Consider the following 16,002-nt stretch of genomic DNA (forward strand, 5'->3'; position numbering starts at 1 on the left):
TTTATTTTTTTTTTTATTAATTTACGGAGCATGGCTACTGTCAGGCATTTTTAATAATAGCAGGTATAGTATAACATAGATAGTTAGATTCGGTCCGTGCCATCCAACTGGAATTCTCTCACCTCCGCAGTTCTCCCGCGACAACGATACATGCAACTGCGTCGAAATATCCACAAATCCCATAATATTATCGTTGTGTGTATTCATTGAACTATTTTTAAGAAATCGCATACGGCCACGCATAGAAAAATGTATTCATCAATACAAATAGTGGGATTTTGTAACCAAGTCGACATAATTTTATGTCAACTTGGTTACAATGGCAGTATCATCCCTCTTTCTTTCTAATTTATAATAAAAAACTAAGATAAAAATGTAAATATCATGTACTACAAATAATACGATGATTTAGTCGCGGGCAACCGCTTGTTTCATCACTATCAGCGAAAACGTTACGGACAACTGTCAAGCATGCATGCATGCAGGTTGAATTATTATAATAAATTTATTTTAATTCTTATTTAATTTTAATGAATTATTTTATTATTGATATGCTATACACAGTGGCGTGCATAGAGGGTATGCACAGGGTATGCAGATGATATAAAATGAAGAAAATCCTCAGTAGGAGCTATAAATACTTAATGCTAGGCTTTCCATAAATCTTACGATGCATATCCTTAAGTTCTTTATAAATCTTATCGGAGATTTTCTTCATTTTATATCATCCTACCCTGTGCATACCCTCTGTGCACGCCACTGGCTGTACACTATGGAAATCTCTGCTTCAATTTCGATGCGTAATCCTGAACAATGATTTAACGACACTGCGTCAAACTCGTTACGTATATTACACTATCAATGGAAACGCGTTCCTATTGCACATTGTTGGGTGTTGCTAGTACTAGTAGCAAGCGAAACAAGTGGCCCGATTTCTTTAAGGTGAAGGTCGAATGTTACTACACTGCTTCAATGTTGTTAGAGAAATGTAGATGCAGTCCATTCAGATAAAAATATCTGTCTTATAAATGTAAGGTCCCGATTTTGTCCCTATAGTCATCATCATCACCATATCAAACCATCACCGGCCCACTAAAGGGCACGGGTCCCCTCCCACAATGAGATGTTAAGGCCGTAGTCCACCACGCTGGCCCAGTGCGGATTGGTGGACTCCACACACATTTGAGAATATTATGGAGAACTGCGGGCATGTCGGTTTTATCTCTCAGGTCGGTTCTTCGAATACTGAACCTTTTATAATAATAATAAGTTTATTTAAATTACAGTTACACAGTAAATTAAAAATAGAACAAAATAAGGCGAACATAAGGTAATGTGTATAATGAACATTTTGTACTTTTATTTTATACAACGTGTAAATGAAAACCGAAATAATACTTTGGATCCTTTAGAGGTATATAATTTGCTATCTCTGAGAATTATCTGTGAAACCGAAACGCTAATAGTTTTTGAGTACACCATTGCCATAATTTTTAGTGGACGAAATCAGATACAGCAGGATGTTATTCCTGTCACTTTATTAGGTACGCGTCGCGTAGCGTAGGTACTATGCGCGTGACGGTCTTTTATTTTCAACAGGGTTGTCATAAATAAACACTTAGAATGTTTTGAATTAGTTTTTATCTATATAATTATAATAAAACTGTAACTGGAAGATTTCTCTACATTTAATATATTTTGAAAATTTTGACCGGGGGTAATTTTTGTCTGTCTGTCTGTCCGGGCATCACGTGAAAACTACAGAACGGATTTAAATAAAATTTGGTTTAGTGGTAGCTGATATTCCGAGTCATCATATAGTATACTTTTTATCCCGAAAAACACTAAGTTTCTTCCAGGAAATGGGATGACAATTGTTATCAATTTTACTTCATATCTCCGTTAAATTCGAACCGATTTTAATAAATCTTTTTTTACTTGAAAGTGTACTTATACAAGCATGTATACTCTTATTATCATAAGGATCTTATGAATATTGTCGGAGATAAAGGACATTACTCTTCACAAATAACAGTAAGTCGCTAGGCATATAGGACAGCGATCGAATGCATGAGTACCATCCTACTAATATTATAAATGCGAAAGTTTGTGAGGATGGATGTATAATGTATATATGTATGATTCAACTAAAATAATGACATCTTACTAACTCTGTATACCAACTAAACGATGATTATGATGTTAGCATCAGATCTATTTTAGCTTCTCGATTGACACATACGCAGAGGAAGTCGCGAGGGTCCGCTAGTGCTAAAATAAATATGCTTCTTTTGATCTAATATTTCCTTATTAAACCCCTGAACAGTATTTCGTAATTCCGTTACACGCTGTATAACAGAGAATAACTTAATTACAGCCAGTAACTAGTAGTTCCTAGTTGCATTAACGAGACAAAAACCGAACTGACCGAATTCTATAGCGATTATTAACTGAATAGAAGTCACATCCTTGGCTATAGAAAATCGGCTGAAAAGTAAAAACTAAGGCCGTCACGACCTCTTTTGCAGTGCTTACAATGCAAAAACTATTAAAGCACCGCTTTGTGTGTATTATGTATAAGATTTGTTTTCGTAATGAATCGGTTTATACCGATTTTAACCGGAATCCATATTTTCTTACAGCTCGCATGTGAAACAAACCGCCTTTTTTTTACGACAATACACACATCGACATGTAGCCCCAAAGTAAGAGTAGCTTGTGTTATGGGTACTAGGATGACTGATGAATATTTTTATGGATAACATACATAAGTACTTATAATATACAGATAAACACCCAGACACTGAAAAACACTTATGCTTATCACACAAACATTTTACAGTTGTGGGAACCCACGGCCTTGGACTCAGAAAGCAGGGTCGCTGCCCACTGCGCCAGTCGTCCGTCAAATTTTCTTTTTTTCTTCTTTGTTATACAATCTAAAAGCAAGAAATGCATATTTTTTACAACATATGTATTTCTTTATGTTGGTGCCAAGTCATATACTTCGTATAATCTTTTTTATATAGTAGCAAGGAAAATACCAGTAATTTTCTACATTTTAATAGCATTGCATATCAAATTAAGCAATGGATAAGTCGGGGGATAATCCTCTTTTTTTGTGCTAAGACAGTTTCCTTGATACAATCAATACAATGTAAATAAGTCAAAGTCAAATATTTCTTTATTCAAATAGGCACATAGATGTCACTTTTGATGTGTTGAAAAAAAAAAATGAAAAATAAAATAAATGATACAAAATATACAATGTAAATAATTATTGTAAATAATAAATGAACAATAGTAAATAATTATTTACATTGTATTTGTATCATTTATTTTATTGTTCATTTATTATTTACATTGTATTGATTGTATCAAGAAAACTGTCCCAGCACAAAAAAAGAAAGATTATGACAGACATAATTATGTAAGCTATTAAATATAACTATATCTATATACGCATTGCCATCTAGCCCCAAATAAGCGTAGCTTGTGTTACGGGTACTAAGATGACTGATGTATATTTTTAGATATAATATACATAAATACTTATAATATACAGATAAACACTTAGACACTGTAAAACATTCAAGTTCATCACACAAACATTTCCCAGTTATGGGAATCGAATCCACAGCCTTAGACTCAGAGAGCATTGACGCTGCCAACTGCGCCAATCGGCCGCCAAAGTAATATTTACTGACCGAATACAGGTAGCAAACAGACACGCTTTAGTAGGTATTTATAACATTAGAGTAGCATGGATTTCCGACGCTAGCTGTGTAATCGTAAAATCGAGAGCAGAACTGGGCGCAGATGCGTTGACACGTGCACCAATAAATAATATATGTCGCATTGTCCGCCGACCTTCGGCTGCGAATCGGTTATCGTTCTCCGATGCCTCGTAATTATGTTCGGATCTCTTGCAATGATTTCCTATACCTCTCCAAGGTCACTCAAGACTAGCGAAAGAGAGTTTTCGAAGTTATACTTCTTTTGGGGCGTTAGGGAAAAATGGTGAGAGTAAATTTTTACGTTGCGGGCGCACGCCGTCACAAAAAACCGACACCATGTCGTTAGCTATAGTCAACATTTTAGTTTGAATTTTTTCTATTGTTAAAAGATAAAATTTTTGAAAAGATTTTTATCTTGTTACGCCAAATAAGTATAACTTCTAACGCGTACATACGTACACACATGTTTTTTTTTTAGGTAGTAAATATACGACCTCCTTGGCGCACCGGTGAGCGCTGCGAATTTAAGTGGGCGGTCCCGGTTTGGATTGGATGATCTGGAATGGCATTCCGGGTTAAATTTCCCCAGTACCTATAATATAAGTACCTTCAAATCAAGAGTAAATAGGCATTATCAAGCGCGCTCAGGTGTGATTGCAGTCAAGCACTGATCTAATGCACAAAACAAAAATCTGCGTTTTACGTTTTACGTTTCTGTATTCCTTGGCAGGTTCTGTTTGTATGTAGCCTTAATAGTTGTTCTGGACAATAAAGCCTGTTAGTATTTTACTATTCACTGGCAATATCAAGGGATCGCTTCCACTACATATTATGATTATTACTTTGTTTTTTTTTTATTGGATCATTAAACTGGTAACAACCAATGACGTTATCACGAGAATAACATAAATAAAAGAGAAAGACAGGAGATTGAAACCTCCTAGAAATGACCACAGCATGCTTAGTTAAAATAATCTAATGAAATAAAGCAAAATATAACATGACAAATAAAATTAAGCTTATTTTGCTATACTCCGCGAACAGCAGGAGAATCTGTATGGAGTAATTTTAATTTCTTCAATCCGTATACTCCACACCAAACATATCCTCGGCAATGCACCCTCTACGCACGTTTCGCTCCGAAACCGAAGCATCCTCAGGAGATGTTGACTTTACAATGAATAATTGTTAAGTGCGCTTCGTAGGTACACCTACGACCACCTGTACCACTACACCTACGAAGCAGTTAAATAAAAGCTAGTCACAGAATTAAGAACACACAGAAACTCTGTTGAACGCTAACAGAGTTCAGAAAACTCGAGGCGTTCAAGATGTGGGTGTTCAGACGTATGCTAAGAACATCTCGGACTGGTCGTGTACAAAAAAACACTGTATTACAGGGAATGAGAAAGGTAGGTACCAGAGGTACTCATAACAATTAAAAGATGAAAATTAGAATATTTTGGTCTTGTAATGCGGAACACCAAAAAGTATGAAGTTCTTCAACTTATCATACAAGGTAAAGTGGCAGGGAGAAAAAGGCCTGAGAAGGATATCGTGGCTCAAAAACCTACGACAAAGGTTTGGAGAGAGCACAAAATCATTATATAGAGCTGTTCAAAGTAGAGATAATCCCAATGATCGCCAACCTTCGTAAGGAGACGGCGCGGCACCCTAAGAAGTAGAAGAAATACTTACTGCGACTACTACGAGTTCTGCGAGTATACTGCGAGTGGCGCAGTGGGAAGCGACCCTGCTTTCTGAGCCCACAACTGGAAAATGTTTGTGTGATGAACATGTATGTTTTTCAGTGTCTGGGTATTTATCTGTATATTATAAGTATTTATGTGTATAATATTCATAAAAAAATATTCATTAGCTATCTCAGTACCCATAACACAAGCTACGCTTACTTTGGGGCTAGATAGCGATTTGTGTATTGTCGTATTATATTTATTTATTTAATACTCTGTACACGACCTATATTAAAGCATCAAGATACACTCCACTTTAGTAGTATTCATCGAACTGATTGTTAGTCATTGCACTTCATTCAGCAGCTGACAGTAATTGTTTTATCTCTAATGCTCTAAAGGTTTACCATGAAATGGGGAAAGTGGGAAAAGTTTGTGAGCTAGCAACATTACGCGGGTGTGAAGTGAGACGTGCGCATGCAATAATAGCTGAATGAGGGTTCTGTGTATTCTTAGTTCTGTGCAGCTAGTAAACACCCATACGCAGCATCCGAGATAATGCCAGTAATAGGCAGCTAAAATAACAGATTTGTACAAGATTCGATCCAGTCACGCGCGTCTACTAGACGCGAACACTGTGGTCACGAAGGCTTTTGTAATGATACCTAACGTAGCCCACCTTTGCCTACGATAGCTAATGGATGTATGGAATTATGCTAATAAACTGCGTATATTTGCCTTCGTAGTTCGCTATTTAGAGCCTTGTTAACTATTGAGTTGTTTTGAGTTTCTTGCCAGCTTCTTCTCGGTAGAATCTGCCTTCCAAACCGGTGGTAGAGTCACTACACACAGACGGACTTGACGTTTCAAAAGTGCTTATAGGCCTACTTGAAATAAATGAATTTTGAGTTGAATTATTGCTCTTTGAACATTTTTTTATACCTACCCTCGACGCAAAAACGACGCGGTATCGGAAGTTTGAGGTGTTTGTTGTATGTGTGTGTATGTGTGTCCGTCTGTGGCGTCGTATATCCCGAGCGGATAAAAAGATTATGATTTAGGGTTTTACGTTTGAAATATGAATTAATAGGCGCGGTGACGATCACGCCGTGTGAATAGCCTTGGCACTCCCTGAAAATAAAAGAAAATTTCTTAATTTTATATCACTTTCGGGGGGACATGTTCGATAACAAATATCACTTGCTTCAGCGGTGAAGGAAAACATCTTGAGGAACCTGCATGCTTGAGAGTTCTGCATAATGTTCTCAAAGGTGTGTGGAGTCCACCAACACGCAATGAGCCAGCGTGGTGGACTGGCCTTAACCCCTTCTCATTGTGGAAGGAGACCTGTGCCCTGAAGTGGGCCTGTAATGGGTTGATATGTGCTGATATCCGCTTCAAATTATCTACCGGAGTCGCAGGCATCTCCTAGTATCTCACAAGTGTGTCAAGTGAAGATAGCAGTGATAAGTGTGGCTTAACAACCGTTTGAACATTAAGCGTCTTTCGACAAACGGTTTGCGACACTTTTCACTTTGTCACATATTAGAAAACGTTAAAGTAAACAACTGTCGCGAATCGTTAGTTATTTGCGATTTTCGTTTGTGTTTTTAGGGTTCCGCATCTTTTCCCCGCGCGTCGCGTCTAACAAAGCCAACAAGAGGGGCATGCGGTGGTGGATTTTAGTTTGGGTATACCCCCTTTAGAGGGGATACCAACATAATCTTCGTCCTGCCCAAGGGTCGGAGGAAGCAATAAAGCTTTCCACCACACGAAAAAAAAAAGCGGTTTTCGCCAGCGGGGAAACTGTCACTTTTTTAAAGCAATTATCACTTGCTTTAACGGTGAAATTCAAATTCAAATTAAATTCAAATTCAAATTCAAAATTTATTTATTTATGTAGGCCTATCACAGGCACTTATGAAGCATTCATAAAACATAATCGATCCGAAGCCCACGTAATACTAATAATTGTATAGTTCCGATGGCCATTATCATTTCCATCTAACCATATGGCACTTTAAGAAAATGCTCAAATTAGTGCCTTTTATATTTGAAGAGTTCTTAGGGATCCCTCCAATAAATCTTCACCAATTTAAAAGGGAAGTAGCTCTAAGGTATAACGTACCAAACAAAAAATGAATCATCAAAATCGGTTCTTAATTGGCTGAGTAATCGAGTAACAAATATACAAAACAAAAAAAAACTGGCAGTTGAATTGACTATCGCCTCCTCTTTTTAAGTCGGTTGGAAAGGTGGAGCAAGGAACTTACCTTCACCCGTAATTAACAAAAGACAGTAATACTCGTTTATTAATTAAATCGTTTTCTTATCGGGAACTCAATTAAGTGATACCATGACATACAAGATAATAGGAAAACCTTTCAGATGAAGTCTCGAACTTGTTAATTTTATCACTCACTTTATAGGGATTACTTTTTTAGTATAGGTGCTTTTTCACAGTATCATCGTGAGTCAGTTGTGAGTAGTTTTTTAATGCTATCTACGGAAATTTCTTCTACAAAATTACGTTCGGCGGTAGAATGCGAAACGCTGTTCTATTTTTTGTTTCCTTTAGATTTTGCTAGCCTAGTCAGTCTACCGTTATATTATGTCGATCTCCCAGGTGCAGCGGTGAGCGCTGTGCTTTTAAGTTGGAGGTTCCAAGTTCGGTTCCCGGCAGGGGTCATTTTGGGAGGCCTCAGCCGTGACTTGTTACCACCCTACCGACAAAAACGGGCCACCAAGCTATTTAAGGTTACGGGTTGTTGACGCGACCGACCGACCGACCGACAGAAACCGACCAGGGATTAGGATTAGGCGGGACAGCCCGCTACCATATTGGATCGCATCATCACTAATCACCCGGAGAGATCGCAGTCAAGAGGAGATTGGGTCAAGTATCCATACTATATTTCCTTCTCGAGTACCTACTAAGAAATGAAATTAAATGAAATTTTATATTTGCCCACAAAGTCGCTTACAATTGTATACAAAAATATATCTTAACAAAAAGCATGTGGACAAATAGGGTTCCTCGGCACGAAGCCACAGCGAGCTGCCTCGCTGGTTTTCAGGGGGACCCTGTGTGCTCATAGACGTGTTTGCGACATGCCAATAAAAATAACGTATAAATAAAACACGGTACGTAATATAAAATTGACACTAAACCAAGAAGCTTACCACAAAGTCACACGTAGTACTACGTACCAGTTTCAATACTTTTATCTCTAGTATTAGACTGTTCCAGGTGATTTTTAGCATCCTACTGTATACACATTTTTAAGGGTTGGCTTGGCGTGGTAAAAAGTTTTTTTTTTTGATTTTCTAACTACGTGGAATTTAGTGGGCACAAGTGTGTGACGGTAGCTCCGATGCGTCTGGAAAGAGATCGCTGGACCTACAGCTCAACGTGCTCTCGGAGGCACGAGGTTAAATCACCGCCAATTGCTTACTTAACTTAGAATATATTGATGGCAAACCCCAATTTTGTTCATCGGATCGATCCGGGGGTCGAACCCAGGACCTCCTCATCTGCAATTAAATATGCTCACCGTTAGACCAAACAGGCAGTTAGCGTAGCAAAAGGGCAAGTCTCAGTTCTAATATCACCACAGTTTCAGTTGATACTGGCTTGTTAAGTTCTGGCGCCTCAGAGATAAAACCGTGACCATTATGCAAATTGCAACTGAAAAGAATTATTTCTTTTCTTAGACACTGATTAGCATTTACATCAAAAAGCATAATTAGCTTATCAGTGAGGTCTATTGTGCTACTTTAGTTAAGAATAGAGCGCACTGGCGACTTTTTGTTTAACGACATTTTGTCTTGTCGCCTTATAATTGTCGCCCGAAACGATCAATCGAATCTAGAATCTGCAAAAGGAAGATTGAATTGAGTAGTGCTAAAATTTTGCTTTAATCTAAAATCTTTAGATGGCAGATTAAATTTAGTAATTTTATCTTTTGCCTACTGTTCTCTGTAGATAAGGATAGCATTACTATATCCAATCTTTAATGTAAAGATTTTGGATAAGCGAAAGAGTTTATGTTCTTAACTGTATTTGGCTGGTCAAAAAAAAAAAATCATAATTCAAAATTCATTTATTTCAAGTAGACCTAATATAAGCACTTTTGAAACGTCAAGTCTGTCTGTTTGTATTGACTCTACCACCGGTTCGGAAGGCAGATTCTACCGAGAAGAAGCCGGCAAGAAACTCAGCAGTTGCTCTTTTCCAACATAAACAATTTACATTTTACATTTTAATCCGCACTGCACTGATCCACTGCACTGATCCTGACAAAATTACGCACTGAGATTCTGGTGACTTTGTATCCCGGAAAGTTACGACAATACCCAAAGAACAAACTTTGTTTCCTCTATAATGCTTAACATCAACTTACCTCGGCATCCTAAATAAGAAACAGGATTTTAACCCCGAAAAAATACATTTTTTTTTCAAACAAAAAGAATTAAACGTGGATTAAGTCGCGGGAAATATTTCATCGTCGTCATATTAACCCATTACTGGCCAACTACAGGGCGCAGCTCTCACAATGAGAAGGCTTCAGACCGTAGTCCGACACGCTAGCCCAGTGCGGATTGGTGGTCTGCACACGCCTTCGAGAACATTATGGAGAACTCTCAGGCACTCAGGTTTCCTCACGAATTACTTAATAATCAATTTCACACGTCAAAACAGTATACAGAATATCCATGTGCTTGAAAAGTAAATGATAATTTGACGGCCGAGTGGCGCAGTGGGCAGCGACCCTGCTTTCTGAGTCCAAGGCCGTGGGTTCGATTCCCACAACTGGAGAGTGTTTGTGTGATGAACATGAATGTTTTTCAGTGTCTGGGTGTTTATCTGTATATTATAAGTATTTATGTGTATTATATTCATAAAAAAATAATTATCAGCTATCTCAGTACCCATAACACAAGCTACGCTTACTTTGGGGCTAGATGGCGATGTGTGTATAGTCGTAGTATATTTATTTATTTATATTTATAAATGGTTACACTCGTACATATTACATTATTTTTATTTACTTATTTTAACCAGTGTTCACGCAAGTGGCTTTTACGCACAACTCCGCTGGCCTTTAGCAGGTGCTAATTTGCTTGTTTACAAATAAACTAAAGTTCTTTACTGTTTAAAAAATATACCTGAACTACATATATATAACTAAAATATATATATAACTAAAGCGATGGAATCCTTGTGAGACCCGGACCCTGTAGTAAGTTAGCTGGCTTGGTATGATGATTGTGTGGTGACAACAGATCAAAATATACTAATTTAAGACTAAACAAAAATAATTAATTCTTTTAAAGGAAGCTGTATACAATTGTACAATAAATTACCGGTTGATATCTTGGGGATGTCCCTAAAAAGTTCAAAGTTTGTATTAATCGAAAGCTTATAGAATAGTCCTCTCATAGTATAAAGGATTACGTAAACGTTTAAAAAGCTCGGGTGTGAACTATTGCTCAAACCAAGTTGCTTCTTAAATATTTTCAAATGACAATGTGAGATGGTGGTAACAAAAAGAACACCTGGCTAAGTTTGTTGTGGGCTTCTTCTTAGACTAGGGCGCGTTTGGTACCCTCGTAGCTTTAGTTTTACGTTTTCAAATGACAATGTGATATGGTGATAACAAAAAGAACACCCGGCTAAGTTTGTTGTGGGCATCTTCTTAGACTAGGGCGCGTTTGGTACCCTCGTAGCTTTAGTTTTACGTTTTCAAATGACAATGTGATATGGTGATAACAAAAAGAACACCCGGCTAAGTTTGTTGTGGGCATCTTCTTAGACTAGGGCGCGTTTGGTACCCTCGTAGCTTTAGTTTTACGTTTTCAAATGACAATGTGATATGGTGATAACAAAAAGAACACCCGGCTAAGTTTGTTGTGGGCATCTTCTTAGACTAGGGCGCGTTTGGTACCCTCGTAGCTTTAGTTTTACGTTTTCAAATGTAGTTATCGCGATCATTACTCACTACTATGTACACATTTTGTTATGTAATTAAAGAATCAAAAGTGCCATGTATGTGCCTATTTGAATAAAGAAATATTTGACTTTGACTTACCAGTTGTCACCACCCGTCCTCTTACCACGGGTATCGTACGAGGCGACTGTTATAATAAACTATATATAATATGTAGATTAACACCCAGACACTGAAAAACATTCATGTTCATCACACAAACATTTATTTCCAGCTCTGGGAATCGAACCCACGGCCTTGGACGCAGAAAGCAGGGTCGCTGCCAGCTGCGCCAACCGGCTGTCCAAAACCATGGGAGCATTCTGAAATGATTTATAGTGTATATTTAATTGAATTTATAGAGATGTGTATAGGTAACGTGTGACAGTTTACCCTGTTTGTCAATCAATGTTTGCCGTGTATATACGTCACCAAATGTCTTGTATTTTATATTCATGTTTGTCTGCCTGAAGGGATTACTGTAGTTCAGATGTGTGCCTGGTGAATCATAGCATACGGTTCCGGATTAAACGTAGGTAAGATTCATCGATAAAAAAGCTTGGGTGTGAATTGTTTTAACTTCATAGCGAAATATAAATTTACTGAATGATGGTGATAACAAAAAAGAAAAAATTACCCGGCTAAGTTTGTTGTGGGCTCTTCTTAGACCAGGGCGCGTTTGGAACCCTCGTAGCTTTAGATTTAAGTTGGCGAACGAAGTTATCACCATCCCGTTACAATTATGTAAACATATTATATGTATGAACGCTTCATAAGTGCCTGTGATAGGCCTACATGAATAAAGAAGTTTTGAATTTGAATTTGTACCTAAATACATCATCATCACCATATGACCCACTACCGGCCCACTACTGGGCACGGGTCTCCTCCCACAATGAGAAGGGGTTAAGGCCGTAGTCCACCACGCTGGCCTAGTGCGGATTGGTGGACTCCACACACCTTTGCGAGCATTATGTAGAACTCTCAGGCAGGCAGGTTTCTTCACGATGTATTCCTTCACCGTTGAAACGAGTGATATTTTTATTACTTGAAACGCACATAACTTAGAAAAGTTATAACGGACATGAAAGAGAAGTTGAGCTACTACCTACTGGGCTATCGTGGTGGACCAGTGTGGTGGACTACGGCCTTAGCCCCTTCTCATTGTGGGAGGGACCCGTGCTCTGTAGTAGGCCGATGACGGGTCTATGTTATAATGATGAATGTGTAGACACTTAGTATGGCAATTATTTTAATCAGTCGATATTACGACCCAGTTACAGTTATAAATGTAACAGGGTCGAAATATAGAAAAATTCGAAAAATAACGGGACGGCCAACTGGCGCAGTGGGCAGCGATCCTGCTTTCTGAGTCAAAGGCCGTGGGTTCGATTCCCACATCTGAAAAATGTTGGTGTGATGAACATGAATATTTTTCAGTGTCTGGGAGTTTAACTGTATATTACATGTTTTTATTTATTTATTATTCATAATATTCATCAGTCATCTTAGTACCCATAACAAGCTATGCTTGCTTTGGGGCTAGACGGCGATGTGTGTATTGTGTATATTTATCATGACCATAAATGATTAACTTCTAACCATGCCAGGTTTTTTGGTACTAATAATAAAACTGAAAAGTTGTTTTTTTTTGTTTATTTGTATGAATGAACCATCGATATATGTCGTTGGTTTGAGCACGCTTATCTTTGGAACTATGAGATGGAACTGGATGAAGTCGCGTCGAAACGCTACCATATTTTTTTTATTCCCCTACAAGTTAGCCCTTGTCTGCAATCTCACCTGGCAAATGATGATGCAGTCTAAGATGGTAGCGGGCTAACCTGTTAGGGAGTATGGTACTTAGACATACCCCTAATAGGTTTCTAAGCGACATCGCACCGAAACTAAATCGCTTAGCGGCACGTCTTTGTCGGTAGGGTGGTAACTAGCCACGGCCAAAGCCTCCCATCAGACAAAAATATAAAGATGCAGCGTATACCATTCAATAGTGAGCAGCTGTAAAGCTTTAAAACATTTTCAGCTCCCAGGTTGTTTTGTCGCACGACAAATCGCTAATGCGATTCCCGCGCGTCCAGGCACCGCGAACGCCAGTCGCGCACTCCTACAACTTTGCATTTATCACTGTCGTGCCGTTTATTTGTATTTCATTTTTCATGATAAACAACCATAATAATCAGTGCCACTCGGTCGCTTGACGTGAGCTGACGTAACGTCACGGTCCGCGGTCCACGATTCCGTAGATCCTAAAAATCGCCGGCAAAGCCGATACGCGTTAGTGATACAAATGTTTATATACCAGTAACATAGTAGCGTTTGTGATTGTAAGTAAGACATTGTATATATGTTGCATAATTATTTATGTCAATAGAAAACGTGCCTGAATCTTAAACAATGCGAATTATTTCATTATCTGATCTTGGTGATTTCTTGTGTTATCATCCACATTCAGCGCTGAACTAAAGTCAACATATTATTATTATTTGTACTATTTATAAACCATACTAGCTGTTGCCCGCGACACCGTCTACGTTTGATTTAGTTTTTTGATGTGGCATTAAATTCAGTTGTAGTTCTAAAAAAAATTAAAGTGTTCAGTATAGCTCAGCCTTAAATGAGGGGTTTGCTGCTGTCCGCTGAGAAGTTCCGTCCTCTATCTCCAACCACAGTTTGGGCAAAATTAAACACATATTATAACCTTTATAGTACAAAAATAGTTATTAAAATCGGTTATAATTTGTCGGAGTTATTGTGAAAAATCGTCAAACACTTTCATCCCCTCTCCCAAAGGAACCGAGCTTAATGTCGGGATAAAAAGTATCCTATATTACTTCTAACACTTTCAAGAATATGTGTACAAAGTTTCATGAGGATCGGTTAAGTAGTTTTTGCGTGAAAGCGTAACAAACAAACTTACATTTACATTTATAATATTAGTAGGGATAGGGATATTAAGTGAGATTTTACATTATATGGGTGAAACTAAGTCTGAAGGCCGTGATTTCGGTGTAATAACAGGCACATAAAACTTAACACTGTTTACTTTTTTTCAACTTATCTTAAAATGTGAACAATCTTTTCATTAATTTTTAGTGCTAAGTTTGTTTTCAAAATATGGAAACAAAATGCGATAAAATAAATAAAAACAAACACATTAAAAAGATTTTTCTTATGTCCATCATGTTAACCCAGTACCGACCCACTACAGGGCACGGGTGAGAAAGGGTTAAGGCAGTAGTCCACCACGCTGGCCCCGTGCGGATTGGTGGACTCCACACACCTTTGAGAACGTTATGGAGGCATGCAGGTTTCCTCACGATATTTTCCTTCACCATTGAAGCAAGTGATATATGTAAGCAAGTGGTATATTTTAATTACTTAAAACGCACATTACTTAGAAAAGTTAGAAGCTCGGATAGTCGAAATCCTACCCACTGGGCTATCACCGATCAGCTTAATATTAAAAATGCATAATTTGATTGTTGACATAAAAAGCATTATCTGCTTTCACACAGCAACGGAGCAACTGGTAGCCGTAATTTTTTGCATAGAGTTCGAGTGATAGATGTGATAAGAGTCGGTCTGTGGTATAGGCAACTTTTTATAGCGAAAAAAAAAAACACTTATAGATCAAAAAGCAAGTTATTTGTAAAATGTGCCAATATCTTCATTATCGTAGTACCTACTAGTTGACGGACCAAACCGGTGAACCACCTAATGGTAAGTAGAAAATAATCGCCTATAAACAGGGCAACACTTTGCAGAGCATGCAAGGAAAACGTCCTGCAATGTGCCGACCTACGCCCATCAATCTTACATGTAAGGTTTATTTTTTCTTCCTGTCAGATAATGTTTGTTTAGAGAATTATTGTTGTCCCTTTTTCTTGTAAAGTTTATTTAATAATTATTAAGAAAAAAATAAAAACGGACTAACATTACGAAAATATCGACTCGACTTCACTTTCGGGGGGCCGAGTTCGAAACCTAGCACGCACTTAAAATATCACTTGCTACAACGGAGAAGGAAAACATCGTGAGGAAATCTGCATGCCTGAGAGTTCTCCATACTGTTCTCAAAGGTATGTCCACCAATTCGCACTGTGCCAGCGTGGTGGATTACGGCCTTAACCCCTCCTCATTGTGGGAGGAGACCCGTGCCCTGATGGAGATGATGAAGAACAATAACCTTATACTTAACTTGAATTTTATAAAAAAGTTAGGGTTTTAATTCGAAGTGAATTTATTACTTCTTCGTAATGCTACTCCATATCTCCGTCAAACAAGAGCGGAGTTGAAAAAAACATTTTAAAAAGGTCACCAGTCAATTCAGTTCTGGTAAGGCTCTGTTGATGGTTTCTCATGAAGGATGAGACCCTCAACAGATAACAGCAACTAATGGATTAGTTTTATATGCAAATACATTGGTGGCCTAAAAATAGTGCTATCCTCTTCTAAAGGAAACATTGTGACAAAGACGGCAATACTTTTAGGACTGTCACTTCAGTTTAGCTTAGAGATTTGTGTACAGTTAATCTTTAAAATACCTCCTATTTGTTGGAC

General features: G+C 37.9%; 1 protein-coding gene across 4 annotated transcripts in view; it reads left to right on the plus strand.

Annotated features, from left to right (window-relative positions):
- The window catches only part of LOC120634436 (transcription factor EB), a 162,411-nt gene that overhangs the window by 82,341 nt on the left and 64,068 nt on the right, over positions 1-16,002 (plus strand). Inside the window, exon 1 of one of the 4 annotated variants that reach the window (XM_039905003.1) lies at positions 13,507-13,766. The exons of the other annotated variants lie outside the window; for them this stretch is intronic. The gene's annotated coding sequence lies outside the window, so the exon portion shown is untranslated. Of the gene's footprint in view, positions 1-13,506; positions 13,767-16,002 lie in introns of those variants that run through there. 4 annotated transcript variants of the gene reach the window in all.

Source organism: Pararge aegeria, chromosome 24 (genome assembly GCF_905163445.1).
Source record: "Pararge aegeria chromosome 24, ilParAegt1.1, whole genome shotgun sequence".
NCBI lineage: Eukaryota > Metazoa > Arthropoda > Insecta > Lepidoptera > Nymphalidae > Pararge > Pararge aegeria.